The 15,590-nt window shown below is 45.3% G+C and overlaps 1 pseudogene; it reads right to left on the bottom strand.

Moving 5' to 3' along the window:
• Positions 1-2,098: 2,098 nt before the first annotated feature.
• Positions 2,099-15,590, bottom strand: part of LOC147105100 (pepsin A-like) — a 30,714-nt pseudogene continuing 17,222 nt past the window's right edge.

The raw sequence follows: 15,590 nt of genomic DNA, 5'->3' as shown, positions 1-15,590 counted from the left end.
CTTATTTTTCCTCTGGGGTAGACTTTTTGCCCCGTATATGTCTTCAAGACAATGGACGTGTCCTTCAAGGGTATGTGTGAGAATAGCCGCTCGTAGTCTCGTCGATTCATGACTGTTAGGGCTGATCCTGTGTCCAATTCCATCTTTACTTGGGACCCTGCTATCATGAGGGTGACCCAAATGGTTCGGTGATCCTCCTTTGCGATCACGTTGTGTAACTTTAGACAACTTAGTCTCCTGCTCCCGGAGTCATTATCACTCTTCTGATCTTCTGAACTACTGTCCGTCATCTTTTATACTTTCTTGTACTTTTCCTTAGTAGTTCTTTTAGAGTTGGTTTTCTTTCCCGACCTGCAGACTCGTGCTATGTGTCCCACTTTTCCACATTGCCTGCATACTTTGTCCTTAAACCAGCAATCCTTCTGGTCATGGGTTGTTCTGCCGCAGCAATAGCACTTTTCTGTTCCATATGCCATTTCATTGGTGCTATATTCTTGCGGTTTCTGTTGTATTTCCGTAGCTCCCCGTGCTGCTGCTTCGTAGGATACTGCAACGCTGAAAGCCTTTTCTAGCGTAAGGTCCTTTTCCGAAAGTAGTCGTTTCTGGGTTCCTTCACTCTGGAGCCTGCAGACAAACTTATCCCTTAAGGTATCTGCCAGTCCTGTTCCGAACTGGCAGTGTTTCGATAACTTGCGTAGTTCCGTAAGATAGTCAGCATTACTTTCGTCTTTGTGCTGGTTTCTTTTATGGAACTTGAATCTTTCTGCTATCAGCAGCGGTGTAGGGTTTAGATGTTCCTGTAAGATATTGACAATCTCTTCAAAGCTTTTCTCCATTGGTTTAGCTGGGGTAATTAAATTCTGCAATAGGCCGTACGTTCTCGCGCCCATCAAATTCAATAATACCGACGCCTTCTTTTCATCGGCCACCTCATTTGCCCTGCAGTACACTTCAATTCTTTCCACATACGTGGTCCAGTCTTCTATTTCGTTGTCGAAAGCAGTGATGCTGCCACTCTTCGGCATCTTGGGTGGTTTAAAATGGCGCCTCCTTCTTCCCCAATGGATTAAAATGGCGCCTCCCGCACTTTTCCTTCTTCCCCCTCTGCTGCCAACGCTGCTCCTAGCATTCTAAATAGTAATGGCGGTGCCCTGTGGATTTCGCGCGCTTCCCTTGCGCTGCTGCCAACGCCGCTCTCGGCGGTCCTCGTGGCAAATGGCGGCGCCTCGCGGCTTTCTGCGCGTCTCTCTTTTGTTAATTAATTTTCTTAGTTTTATTCTTCTTCAACGCTGTCCACTGCGCATCTCTTTTCCTTTCCCCTTTTTTATTTTCTTTAACGCTGCCCGGCTCTTGAGCACCGGCTGCGCCCTGTGCGCTCCACCCTCTCTCTCTCTTTTCCTTCCCGACGACGCTGCTCGGCCCCCTTGCAGGGCCGCTCGATCGAGCTCCAGCCCGCCGCAGTCCGGAAAGGGTCAGCGCACTACCTGCTACCAGCCCGATTTGCTGGAACACCTTGACTGGAGAACCAAGCCCAGCTCTCCACAACCTCCCCTGCGATTCTTTGAACTCCGATGGATCACTGGGCGGTTGATCGTGGTCGACGCCCGTTGCTCTGGCTTCGACCTCCAAGAAGCTTCTTTTCAGGGATGGATCCCCGTGAGGTGATGCAGTACTGCAGGTGAGTTCGAACCTGCTCGTCGCCACTGTAGTGTCCGCGTATAAATAACACACGGACTGCAGGAGAACAATAATAACAGGTGTTTACTGAACAGAGGGTATGCTGGAACTAACTGTACAAATTACTACACGGTGTTATATACAGGTGTGGTCACTACTGGTACTGCAGTATACAGGGGCTGTAAAAGATAGTTCCTCTCTTAAAGGTACATACATTACAAGTTTGGTCCAATTTAATTAAAAGATTTCAGTTCATTGACTTTATTCTAGGGCTTTTTCTTTGCTGCATCTCAAGCAAAATCAGATGAGCTTGAGTACTCTTTAACCAGAGGCTCGCCAGGATATTATTTGAATTCTTGTTACCTTATGGTCCAGTGCTTCAATCATGGCGGATGAATGAGCAAAGGCTTCAAAATGGGATCTGAATGTGCCTTAAATGAATAAATGAAAACTTGGATGAATAAATTAGGCAGCTTGGGCAAAGCCCATTCGGTTGTTTCCTCTGTCAAAGATGGAATAGTATGACCCAATGAAGACATCTCCCAGAATCCAGAGTTCTCCAGAAGAGGATGGAAGATAAAATCCTTCAAATCCACTTAAGCAGCCATATTGCTCCTGGAAGAAATGCAAAGTGTGAGAGTCAGTTCCCTAGAACTACTTTGTTGCCAATTCTGATTCTTCTGTGTGTATATTAATAAAAAATGAAAAGAATTTCCATGTTTTCCTCTTTAGTGATCACTATGCTATGTTAAATCACAAAATTCACAAAAATGTAAATTCTTTGGTCCATCAGTCTCTCAATCAGTCCACCAATGTGCCACAGACACTATTCTACATTACACATTCATGGGTGCAGTACTGACAACACTCAAGAAGTTCGACAGCATCCAGAACAAAGCAGTCCACATGATCGACAGGCCATCCAGCACCTTAAACACCCACTCCCACCATCACTGGCACACCCGGGCTGCAGTGTGTACTATCTACAGGATGCACTGCAGCAACTCGCCAACATTGCTTCAACAGCACCTCCCAAACTCGAATCCCCATCACAAGAGCAGCAGTTCCATGGAACACCATCAACTCCAAGTTCCCTTCCAAGTCACATACCATCCTGACATGGACATATATCACCGTTCCTTCATCGTCGCTGGGTCAAAATCCTGGACATTCTTCTTTAACAGAATTGTGGGTATACGTTCACCACACGGAGTGCAGAGATTCAAGAAGTTGGCTCACCACCACTTTCTCAAGAGCAACTAGGGATAGACAATAAATGCTGACCTTGATAGTGACGCCCATATCCAAAGAATGAATAAATAAAATATTGACATCTCTTGCTTTATTAATTGATATGGAAGTTCATTTTTTAACTAAATGTAGTATCGTTACTCAATCTTACCACTTTGTACATTTTCATTAATTTTCTGCTCATTTTCTTATCTTGCAGTTAACTGAGAAGCAATCTTACTGGATGCTGAAGTCAGAGAACATAGTGAAACCATTCAAAGTCAGATTTATCAAATTAAAACAAAAACATACCATGATTGTGTATTCAGATGGAGAAAGGTGATAGTCAATTACATTGATTGTGAAGACCACATCAGGCATGTTGGGCAGATTGTTACAGTTGATGGAGTACTGTAAAAAGGGTGAAGTATTTAACAATGGTCGTCAGTAGAATGTTCTCAGAGAAGCATTGCAGGAAATACTTGTATAAATAGCAAAATCAATGATGTAATCATTGGATGTACAGTTGGTCACGTTTAAAAGCAGCTGTGGCTACATTCCAGCACAAGTGCCAAAATGGTCCCGCGAGGAACCTGCGTCATTGATCCCGCTTGATATTCTGAGGTTTGTGGGGAGGTTCCCTGCAACCTAAGAGTGTATGGAGGCCATCTACCTGCCCCCAGAGGCTGTAAAAATGGCCGTTAATTGATGGGCTTGTGGAGGAGAAACTGTTGGGGGAACCCCCCAGGATGGGAGTTAAAATGCCTCCACTGGCCCCCTTCGTAAGGGGGTCAAATTAAAAAAATATATTTTTACCCTTTCTTTGGGGGTACAGGCTGCAACCCAGTTCCCTCGGTGAGACTCACATCCACCATTTAGCAGCCTGGTTTCACCAGGTGTCCCGGCATTGATGATCCGTTGGGCCTTTGAGAGGCTGGGCTTACCGGGCACACAGGAACTCCCAGCATTGAGAATCTCCAGCCCTCCTAAATCAGTAGTCTTGTTTGGAGCTGGTGTAAGCTCCACCCTTCACAAGATGCCCGGGAAACTCTAAACCAAAGCCGGGACCAGCCTAATTTGTAGCCCGACAGGCGCTCTTCCACCTGACTTACAGTGGGAGGGCAGTGGAAGCCCTATAGACTCCTGGTTTAACAGGCCTTAAATTTAGTCATTTTGATGGGAGCTAAGCTTGATTCCTGAGATTCTTTTGGATCTTGCAGCTAGCTAGGAAAGCCAGAAACAAGTGCTTCTAAAGGGTGTTCTGTAATACAGAGCAATAACAGAAGAGAAATGACAATATACGCTACTGATTGATTCAGTTAGCTTTTTAATTTTTTAAGAACAAAACTCTTAAATAAAGCATCACCTTATAAATACTACAAAATGAAAAATACATAACTGCAACCTCCTTTGGTTCATTGTAAAGTCTGATCTGTACCATAGAGGCTTACCTCGCCATAGTATCCTTCTGTCGCACCAATGTATTGCTGGATCTTGCTGATGGGTCCACTGGGACCAGTGAGCAGAGCAGTACCAGTATCAACAATGGCCTGACAGCCCTCACTGCAGCCCACAACCTGCCCATTGATTGTCACTCTGAAAGAGGAAAAGGTGGTTACAGTTGATTGAATTCTTTCCCTCCCTAAACCTCTCCGCCTCTCTAACTCTCTCTCTCCTTCTTTAAGATGCTCCTTAAAACATACCTTTTTGACCAAGCTTTTGGTCAGCTGCCCGAATACCTCCACATGTGGTTTGATGTCAAATTCTGTTTGATAAAGCTCCTGTAAAGCACCTTGGGACACATATAAATGCAAGTTGTTGTTGTTAACCCTGAAAGTAAGATATTTGTGAAAAACACAAGCAGAGCTGAACCAAAGAGGTGAATCTAAATTTAAATATGCCAATATTGGGTCAGACATTTTCCAGGCATCCTATGGGCATGGGACGTTGGCCCCTGAGAATGGCCTGTTGTGCCCATTTTACCTCCGTTAAAACAGGTGCAATGAGGTCCAATTTGTACTCTCGCACGTCTAATGAGCAGCTGGCCCTATTTCTCGTTCATTAATTTTAATCAGTCAGTTTTAATGGACAGCAAATCATGCAGGATGGATTCTTGGCACATGATTCTCCAAGTACTCCGAGTGTGTGCTCTCGGCAAGCAATGGTCTGCAATAAGTTTACCCTTAGATGGATTGAGCCTCTGTTTGCTCATGCTGGACTTAAACAATGGTTCAATTGTGACCTGGAAGCTATCCTTGAGTTAGCTCGTTCCCTGTGTTTATTCCTGATCATTGAAAGGCGTTGCAGTATTATCACACTAACGCAACTGCTACCCCATTGTATTTAATATTTCCACTTGCAATGTTGAGTGCAACTTGATTGTTACAGAATGCGTGCCAATTGTGAAATGGGTCAGTCATTTACCTGTCCAATCTGATCTGCCAGTAAGTTTGGTGAGTGACGGGCACCCAGTTAACTTGACCTGTAAAGTGGTTTTCATCATATCCACCAAATACCACTTCACTTCCGGACTGACCAGCCTCTCTGTAAAACAATTTAACCAGAATGTTATTGAAATGAGCATAAACAGAGATTCAGATATTCCTGATTAACAATATGTTTTACTGGCTGGCCCAATGTGGCTTCATTAACCAGTGGAAATTAGACCCAAGCCAATATTTTGCGAAATAAATAAGAAAAGAAAACTTGATCCTCACTGTGCTGGTTGGAATGAAACGTTGTTCTTTCCATAATCCCTGAAAGAGATTGCAATTATCCAATTTCCCATCTTGGATCTATAAATCAATTAAAAAATCTAAAGGAGTTGAATTTGTCCATTGGGATCCAGTTGGACGTGCTTCAGACTTTGCTAGAAGGTGGCGAGGTCACCTGACATGAAAACAGTTCATCCAGGTGAGAGAACAAACACAAGGAAGGGCGAGAAAAGGCCCATCGGCTTTAAAGAAAGAAGGTTCTGTGGTGGCCTTAAGTAAATACACTATTTTAAGCAGGGAACTACGGAGATGGAAGTACAAGAAGGTAAGAAAACCGACCTGCTCAGGTAAAAAGCAAACAGGTCCTGTTCCACCAGGTCATCAGACATCATGTTATCAAACACAGGTGTGGCACTTGATGCTGCAATGCTTGGATAGGCCAATCCGAGAATTCCATCAAATGAAGCGTAGGAGAATGAATTCCCAGGTTCAGACTCACTTCAACCAAATTCCTGCTGACTGATAGCTATGTTCAATACCTAGACAAAAGAAAAAAGCTAACTTGTTATAGTAACCTGTGATTTTATGATTAAGGTTATTCACCAGGTGGTGCTGTAGCCAATGCTGCTGCTAAGGTCAGAGATTTGCTTCCTGTTAAGGTCAGAGGTTTGCTTCCTGCCAAGGTCAGCAAAGGTGCAATGCCTGGATGCAAGGCTGCCTGGTTGTTTCGCAGTCATTTAATAAAGTACTCTTATTAATCCTAATACCTCTCCTCTTCGATTCCTTGTCTCACTACATGGATTTATCACATTTGGCGACGAGGTAACTAAAGGACTCTGAATAAAGAAGAAAAGTCTGCCAGGACGTTTAAACAACAGAATTAGGAGCTATAGTTAGCTACCAGCTGGAAGAGAGCATGGCTACCACGGTAGGAACGGTTTCCGCTTTTGATAGTCAAGCACAAACCTGGGAGGAATACTGTGAAGTGTTGGGTTATTTTTTCGAAGCAAATGAAATAAATGATGCTGGAAAAAGGAAAGCCATTCTGCTTAGTTCAGTGGGAAGCCAAACCTACAGTTTGATGAAAAATCTGCTCAGTCCTGTAAAGCCTGGAGACAAATCATTTGTTGAATTAGTGGCCTTGCTAAAAGAACATTTCAACCCTAAGCCTAGTGCGATTGTACAGCAGTTCAAGTTTAATTCACGGAACAGGAAATAGGAAGAGAGTGTAATGGACTATGTAGCGGTGTTGCGTAAATTAGCACATGATTGCAATTATGGGAACAACCTGAAGGAAATGCTGAGAGATAGGCTAGTTTGTGGAATAATGGATGACCGAATGCAGCGCAGATTATTATCCGAGACTGGGCTTACTTATGAAAAAGCATTGGAACTTGCTCAAGCCATAGAGACAGCGAACCGAGATGTAAAAGAAATACAGGGTTCAGACAGGGCTAATGCTACGCAAGTTGCAGGTCAGGTTGTTGTGCACAAGTTGAACATGCGTCAGAAAGCACAACGTGAGCATGTGAAGGCATGTTATAGATGCAAGGGCGATCACCTGGTGAGTGAATGCTGGTTTCTGGAGGAAAAGTGCTACAAGTGTGGGAAACAAGGACACATAAAACGAGCTTGCAGGGCGAAATCACCTGTGGAGGAATCCAAACCAAAAGGGGGAGGACAGCTAAACCTCCCAATCCCGAATCCTCCACCACCTAGAAGGACAAGAGCAGCAGGTGCAAGGGGGAGGGATTCAAATTCCTGGGACATTGGAACCGGTTCTGGGGGAGGTGGGACCAGTACAAACTGGACGGTTTGCACCTGGGCAGGACCCGGACTGATGTCCTAGGGGGAGTGTTTGCTAGTGCTGTTGGGGAGGGTTTAAACTAAAATGACAGGGGTTTGGGAACCTGTGCAGGGAGACAGAGGAAAGGGAAACGAGGATAGAAGCAAAAGACAGGAAGGAGAAAAGCAAAAGTGGCACTCAGATAAATCAAGGGTTTAAATCAAAAATGGCCACAATAAATAATAATTCTAAAAGGTCTAAGAGTGTTAAAAAAACAAACCTGAAGGCTTTGTGTCTTACTGCGAGGAGCATTCATAATAAGGAAAACTGCTAATGTAACGCCCTTATTTAAAAAGGGCAGTAGACAGAAGGCTGGAAACTATAGACCGGTTAGCCTAACATCTGTGGTAGGTAAAATATTGGAGTCCATTATTAAGGAGACAGTAACAGGACATTTGGATAATCATAATTTAATGGGACAAAGTCAGCATGGTTTTATGAAGGGGAAGTCATGTTTGACAAATTTGCTGGAGTTCTTTGAGGAAGTAACATATAGGATGGATAAAGGGGAACCAGTGGACGTAGTGTATTTAGACTTCCAAAAGGCATTTGACAAGGTGCCACACAAAAGATTTTTGCTTAAGATAAAAAATCACGGGATTGGGGGTAATATTCTGGCATGGATAGAGGATTGGCTATCTAACAGAATGCAGAGAGTTGGGATAAATGGTTCATTCTTGGACTGGCAATCAGTAACTAGTGGTGTTCCACAGGGGTCAGTGCTGGGTCACCAACTCTTTACAATCAATATTAACAATTTGGAGGAGGGGACCGAGTGTAACATATCAAAGTTTGCAGATGATACTAAAATGGGACGGAAAGTAGTGAGTGAGGAGGACATAAAAAACCTGCAAGGGGACATAGACAGGCTAAGTAAGTGGGCAGAGATTTGGCAGATGGAATACAATACTGGAAAGTGTGAGGTTATGCACTTCGGCAGGAAAAATCGTAGAGCAAGAAACTGGAAAGTACTGAAGGACAAAGGGATCTAGAAGCTACATCATTAAATAAATTTAAAACAGAAATAGAGAGTTTCCTAGAAGTAAAGCGAATAAAGGGTTATGGGGAGCGGGCAGGAATTTGGACATGAGTCTAGGTTCGGATCGGTCATGGCCCTGTGGGTAGCGGAACGGGCCCAGGGGCCATGTAGCCTGATCCTGCTCCTATTTCGTGTGTCTAATTCTGTTAGATTCAGGAGATGGTTCTGTGATAGTAGATTGGCGGTTAGGATCAGATCAGCCATGATCATATTGAATGGCAGAGCAGGCTCAAGGGGCCGATTGGCCTACTCCTGCTCCTATTTCTTATGTTCTTATGTAATACTTCTTTTGAAGTGATTAGGCATTTACATTTCTGAAAGGCACGCTTACACTCATCACTCCATTTCCATGTTACTCCAGTTTGCAGCAGGGCGTTCAGTGGGTGCAGAATTGTAGATAAGTTCGGCAAGAACTTATGGTAGTAGTTCACCAACCCGAGGAACGACCTCAGTTGCGACACATTTTCCGGCGCTGGAGCCTTGACTACTGCCTCAATCTTGTCTGGGGACTTATGCAACCCTTCCTCATCAATCATGTGGCCACAATACGAGATTTGTCTCCTGAAGGACTCGCATTTGGGGCGGTTGTCTCGTAGCCCATATTCTTGTAATCTAGTGAGCACCTGCTCCAGGTTGGCAAGGTGTTCACTGTCATTTTCGCCCGTAACCAGGATGTCGTCCAAATAACACTGGGTCCCCGGGATCCCTTGCAGGACTTGTTCCATCGCCTTTTGCCAAATAGCCGGGGCTGATGCTACCCCGAATACCAGTTGGTTGTACTGGTAAAGACCTTTGTGAGTGTTTATCGTGAGGTATTTCCTAGATGCTTCTTCCACCTCCATTTGTAGATACGCTTGGGCCAGATCAATCTTCGTAAAGCGTTTCCCTCCAGATAGTGAGGCGAAAATATCTTCTATCCGTGGCAGTGGACATTGTACTGTGTGCAGGACTGGGTTCACAGTTACCTTGAGGTCCCCACAGATGCGAACCTTCTTCGGCTCCCCAGGCGTACTGCTCAATGATTTCTTCATTACAGGAACAATGGGTGTGGCCCACTCGCTCCAGTCCACCTTGGACAGCATACCTGAATGCTCCAGACTCTCCAGCTCTGCTTCAACGGCTGGGCGGATCGCGTACGGTACCACTCTGGCCTTTAAAAATTTTGGGTTTGCGTTATCTTCGATTTTTATCGTTGCTGTTACTCCTTTTAGAGTCCCAAGTCCTTGTTGGAACAGCTCTTTCGCGTCAGTTAGAATTTTTGACAGTCGTCCAGGTGTGACGTCGTCATCCTTTTTGTCAGTCACAGTTAGCGCCTGAATGGAATGCCAATCCAATTGTATTTTTCGGATCCATTCACGTCCCAATTATGGTGGTCCTCCATCTTGTAGTATATATACGTACAGTTTCTGTGTTTCCTTGCCGTTGTATTTAACTGGCACACTTATTTTTCCTCTGGGGTAGACTTTTTGCCTCGTGTATGTCTTCAATACAATGGACGTGTCCTTCAAGGGTATGTGTGAGAATAGCCGCTCATAGTCTCGTCGATTCATGACAGTTAGGGCTGATCCTGTCCCAATTCCATCTTTACTTGGGACCCTGCTATCATGAGGATGACCCAAATGGTTTGGTGATCCTCCTTTGCGATCACGTTGTGTAACTTTAGACAACTTAGTCTCCTGTTCCCGGAGTCATTATCACTCTCCTGATCATCTGAACTACTGTCTGTCATTTTTTTTACTTTCTTGTACTTTTCCTTAGTAGTTCTTTTAGTGTTGGTTTTCTTTCCCGACCTGCAGACTCTTGCTATGTGTCCCATTTTCCCACATTGGCTGCATACTTTGTCCTTAAACCAGCAGTCCTTCTGATCATGGGTTGTTCTGCCGCAGCAATAGCACTTTTCTGCTCCATATGCCATTTCGTTAGCACTGTACTCTTGTGGTTTCTGTTGTATTTCCGCAGCTCCCCGTGCTGCTGCTTCGTAGGATACTGCCATGCTGAAAGCCTGTTCTAGCGTCAGGTCCTTTTCCGAAAGTAGCCGTTTCTGGGTTCCTTCACTCTGGAGCCCGCAGACAAACTTATCCCTTAAGGTGTCTGCCAGTCCTGCTCTGAACTGGCAGTGCTTCGATAACTTGCGTAGTTCCGTAAGATAGTCAGCATTGCTCTCACCTTTTTGCTGGTTTCTCTTATGGAACTTGAATCTTTCTGCTATCAGCAGCGGTGTAGGGTTTAGGTGTTCCTCTAAGATATTAACAATCTCTTCAAAACTTTTCTCCATTGGTTTAGCTGGGGTAATTAAATTCCGTAATGGGCCGTACGTTCTCGCGCCCATCAAATTTAATAATACCGACGCCTTCTTTCCATCGGCCACCTCATTTGCCTTGCAGTACACTTCAATTCTTTCCACATACGTGGTCCAGTCTTCTACCTGTTGTCGAAAGCAGTGATACTGCCACTCTTCGGCATCTTGTGTGGTTTAAAATGGCACCTCCCGTGCTTTTTCTTCTTCCCCAATGGATTAAAATGGCACCTCCCGCGCTTTTCCTTCTTCCCCAATGGAATAAAATGGTGCCTCCCGCGCTTTTCCTTCTTCCCCTTGCTGCCACGCTGCTCCTAGCGTTCTACAGGTTAATAGCGGTGACCTGCGGCTTCGGCGCGTCTCACTTTTTCTTCCCCTCCTTTTATTTTCTCTACGCTGCCCGGTTTTTGAGCACCCTGTGCGCTCCACCCTCTCTCTCTCTCTTTTCCTCCCGACGACGCTGCACGGCCCCTTTGCAGAGCCGCTCAATCAAGCTCGAGCCCACCGCAGTCCGGAAGGGTCAGCGCACTACCTGCTACCAGCACGATTTGCCGGAACACCTCGCCTCGGGAGCCAAGCCCAGCTCTCCACAGCCTCCCCTGCAATTCTCCGAACTCCGATGGATCCCTGGGCGGTTGCCCGCGGTCGACGCCCGTTGCTCTGACTTCGACCTCCAAGAAGCTTCTCTTCAGGGAAAGATCGCCGTGAGGTGATGCAGTACTGCAGGTGAGTTCGAACCTGCTCGTCGCCAGTGTAGTGTCCGAGTATCAATAATTCACGGACTGCAGGAGAACAATAATAACAGGTATTTACTGAACAGAGGGTAAGCTTAAACTGAAAATACAGAAGCCTGCTATGGCTTTATATACAGGTGTGGTCACTGCCGGTACTACAGTATAAAATCAGTTCTCTCTTAAAGGTACATACACAACACCCAGGACCCCAGCCATACTGCCTCCACCATACTGAATGGTGAACGGTTGGTTTCTTGTCTGATATGTTGAGGACTTGCTTGGTGAATATCTCTTGTGGTTCACTGCAAAAATAGTACACGCTTCATAACACTCAATTTAATGGTTTGGTTGTTTTATTCCACTACTGAGTTAAGGATAGATCTGACCAAAAATCTTCTTTCTAATTCTTTATTTGTAGTCCCATTTGTTTCTGTTGAATTTTGCGCTCATTTAGGTGGGGGATGTTGGTGCTGGCTATTGAACCACTTTACATATCAGGCAACTAGCAGTAGCATCACGAGCTCACAGGGTCAAGTACAGCATGGGTTAGATTTAGAGGAAAGCTACCTTTGTGCTGTCCCAACAATGGGCCTCTGCTGTAACACATCAATGTAATATTTTCCGTTTCTCCATACAACCATCGTATGGCTTCTCTGAGTCAGATTGCCAGTTCGTGTCACAGTAGGACACAGTTCATGTCCTGTGGGCCCATGATCATGAGGAACTAGGTTACGACGGCCCAAGTTGATTTTATGTAGGAGACCTTTGGCCCATCAACGCGAAAGGACAAAAAAGAAAGGCTTGTGTTTCTATAGCACCTTTTGTTAAGTCCGTGAATGATTGAGACACGGACTAGCAGGAGTGAAAACAAATAGATCTTTACTGGTGAAAGGCATAAACGAAACTAAACAACAGAGGCTCTCTAGCGCCTTTTATACAGGGGTGGTCACTGCCGGTACTGCAGTCTGAGACCAGTTATTCTCTTAAAGGTACATACACAACAATTCCTCCCCTTTTAGATAAACAGTACATAACATTCATTTAACAACTAAATGATAACGAATTACAATCACAATTACTGTTACTAGATACAGTGGTTAAGTTAAGCAATTATAAGTTCAGTCTTTGAGGAGGCTTCCTGATTCTGTCTGGATAACGCCTCTTTGGGGTAACAGGTTCTTCTGGCAATGTTGATTCAGAATCAATGTCGTTGTTTGGTTTCTCTGCTTCCAATATTACCGGTTCTGTGGTAGCTGCAATTGGAACGTCGATTTCATTACCAGGTGTATCAGATCGGGGTGTGGAGTTGACGTTTTCCAGTGACTCAAGAATCTGGTCAGCATGGCGTCTTACAATGCTCTCCCCAACGTCCACGGTATACATGAGAGGTCCTTGTCGTGTACAAATCGTTCCTGGCTGCCATTTCTCAGTGCGGTAGCCCCGGGCCAAAACTGGTTGACCTATCTTAAAACTCCTGGTCGGCCTTTCATTCATATTCTGAAACTGCCTGTTCTCCACATCTCTTCGGACGTTTGGCTTAACCAAATCCAAGCGGCATCGTAGTCTTCGCTTGAAGAACATCATGGCTGGAGTTTGGTTGGTAACCGCATGTGTCGCATTCCGGTAGGCAAACAAGAAGTTGTCCACCTTGTGTTGTAGGGGTATATCTTCATTACACATTGCCTTGATAGCCTTCTTGAATGTTTGGACAAACCTCTCGGCCAATCCATTAGTGGCTGGATGATATGGGGCAGATGTGTAATGCTTAACACCATTGTTCTTTAAGAAACTCCGGAACTCTTCAGACACAAACTGTGGTCCATTGTCAGAGCAAATCTGTTCAGGCAGCCCATTCCTGGTGAATATGGTTCGTAAAACTGTGATAGTTTTTTCCGTGGTGGTTGAGGACATTTTTATTACCTCTGGCCACTTTGAATGTGCATCCACCGCAATTAAAAACATTGAGTCCATGAAGGGACCAGCAAAATCAATGTGCACCCTTTGCCATGGAGATGAGGGCCACTCCCATGGATGCAGAGGAGCTTGTGGTGGGGCGTTTTGGACCTTCTGGCATCCTGCACAGCTCTTGGTCATCTCTTCGATTTCTCTATCGATTCCCGGCCACCACACAAACGCTCTGGCTAAGCTCTCCATTTTTATCCCACCCAGATGACCCTCATGAAGCTCATTGAGCACTCTATCTGTCAACTTAGGTGGAATTACTACTCTGGATCCACACATCAAGGTTCCTCTGCACACTGACAGCTGTTCTCTTCTCGGCGAGAATGCTGGCAGCAGTGGTTCGCCATGTGCTGGCCATCCCTTCACCGTTAAATCATAGACCCGTGATAGTGTCGGGTCATTCCGTGTTTCCTTTTCTATGTTTGCATTCGTCACAGGGAGACATTCGACTATGGTCGAGTGGAATAACTCCATTGGATCCACTGCAAGGTCTTCTTCTTCCACCGTCGGCAACGGTAGACGTGACAATCCATCAGCATTTCCATGCTATTTAGTTCCTTTGTACTCGATGTCATATTGGTGTGCCCCTAGGAAAAGGGACCATCTCTGCAGCCGTTGTGCTGTCATTATCGGTACGCCCTTCTGAGGGTTGAAAATGGAGACAAGAGGTTGATGATCGGTTAGTAGAGTAAATTTTTGACCGTGCAGATAGTGATTGAACTTCTTCACCCCTCACACTAGGCTGAGGGCCTCTCTGTCAATCTGGGCGTAGTTACGCTCGGCAGAAGTTAACGAGCGTGACACAAAAGCTATCGGCCTCTCCAAACCATCAAGGAATTTATGTGACAGTACCGCCCCAATGCCGTAGGGAGACGCATCACATGCCAGCCTGATTGGGAGTGCTGGGTTGTAGTGAGCCAATACTTCCCTTGAAGTGATTAAGTCCTTACTCTTCTGAAAAGCACGTTTACAATCATCGCTCCATTTCCATGCTACCCCCGTTCGTAGCAGGGCGTTCAGCGGGTGCAGAATTGTCGACAAATTCGGCAAAAACTTATGATAGTAATTCACCAACCCGAGGAATGACCTCAGTTGCGACACATTTTCAGGCACTGGGGCCTTAACAACCGCTTCAGTTTTGTCAGGGGACTTATGTAACCTCTCTTCACCAATCACGTGGCCACAATATGATATCTGTTTCTTAAAAAATTCGCACTTGGGGCGGTTGGCTCGCAGCCCATGTTCCCGTAGTCTAGTGAGCACCTGTTCTAGGTTGTTAAGGTGTTCACTGTCATCTTCACCTGTTACAAGGATGTCGTCCAAGTAACACTGAGTCCCCGGAATCCCTTGCAGAACTTGTTCCATCGCTCTTTGCCATATCGCCGGAGCCGATGCTACTCCGAATACCAATCCATGATACTGGTAAAGACCTTTGTGAGTGTTTATCATGAGACACTTTCTAGAGGACTCTTCAACCTCCATCTGCAAATATGCTTGTGCTAGGTCAATTTTTGTAAAACGCTTCCCTCCAGACAGCGAGGCGAAGATGCCTTCTATCCTTGGAAGAGGATATTGAACTGTGTGAAGGACAGGGTTCACCGTCACCTTGAAATCCCCACAGATGCGAATCTTCCTTGGCTCTCCGGACTTATTGCTTAATGTTTTCTTCATGATAGGAACGATGGGTGTCGCCCACTCACTCCAGTCGACCTTAGACAACATGCCCGCCTTCTCCAGATTCTCCAGCTCTGCCTCGACGGCTGGGCGAATTGCATATGGTACCGGTCTCGCTTTGAAAAACTTGGGAACTGCATTCTCTTCTATTTTTAACGAGGCAGTTACGCCTTTAAGCGTGCCCAGTTCTTGTTGAAATACCTCTTTGGCGTTAGCTAAGATTGTTGACAATCGTCCAGGAGTGACGTCTTCATCTTTTTTACCGTCCACCGTCATTGCATGAATGGAATGTCAATCTAAGTTTATCTTCCTGATCCATTCCCGTCCCAATAACGGTGGTCCACCATTTGGCAGTATGTAGAGATACAATTTCCGTATTTTCTTGCCATTGTATTCGACAGGCACCCTTATTTTTCCT

Source organism: Somniosus microcephalus, chromosome 18 (assembly GCF_052327205.1).
Source record: "Somniosus microcephalus isolate GS21.2 chromosome 18, FLI_Smic_1.0, whole genome shotgun sequence".
Lineage (NCBI taxonomy): Eukaryota > Metazoa > Chordata > Chondrichthyes > Squaliformes > Somniosidae > Somniosus > Somniosus microcephalus.
This window is presented reverse-complemented; position numbering and strand designations above follow the sequence as displayed.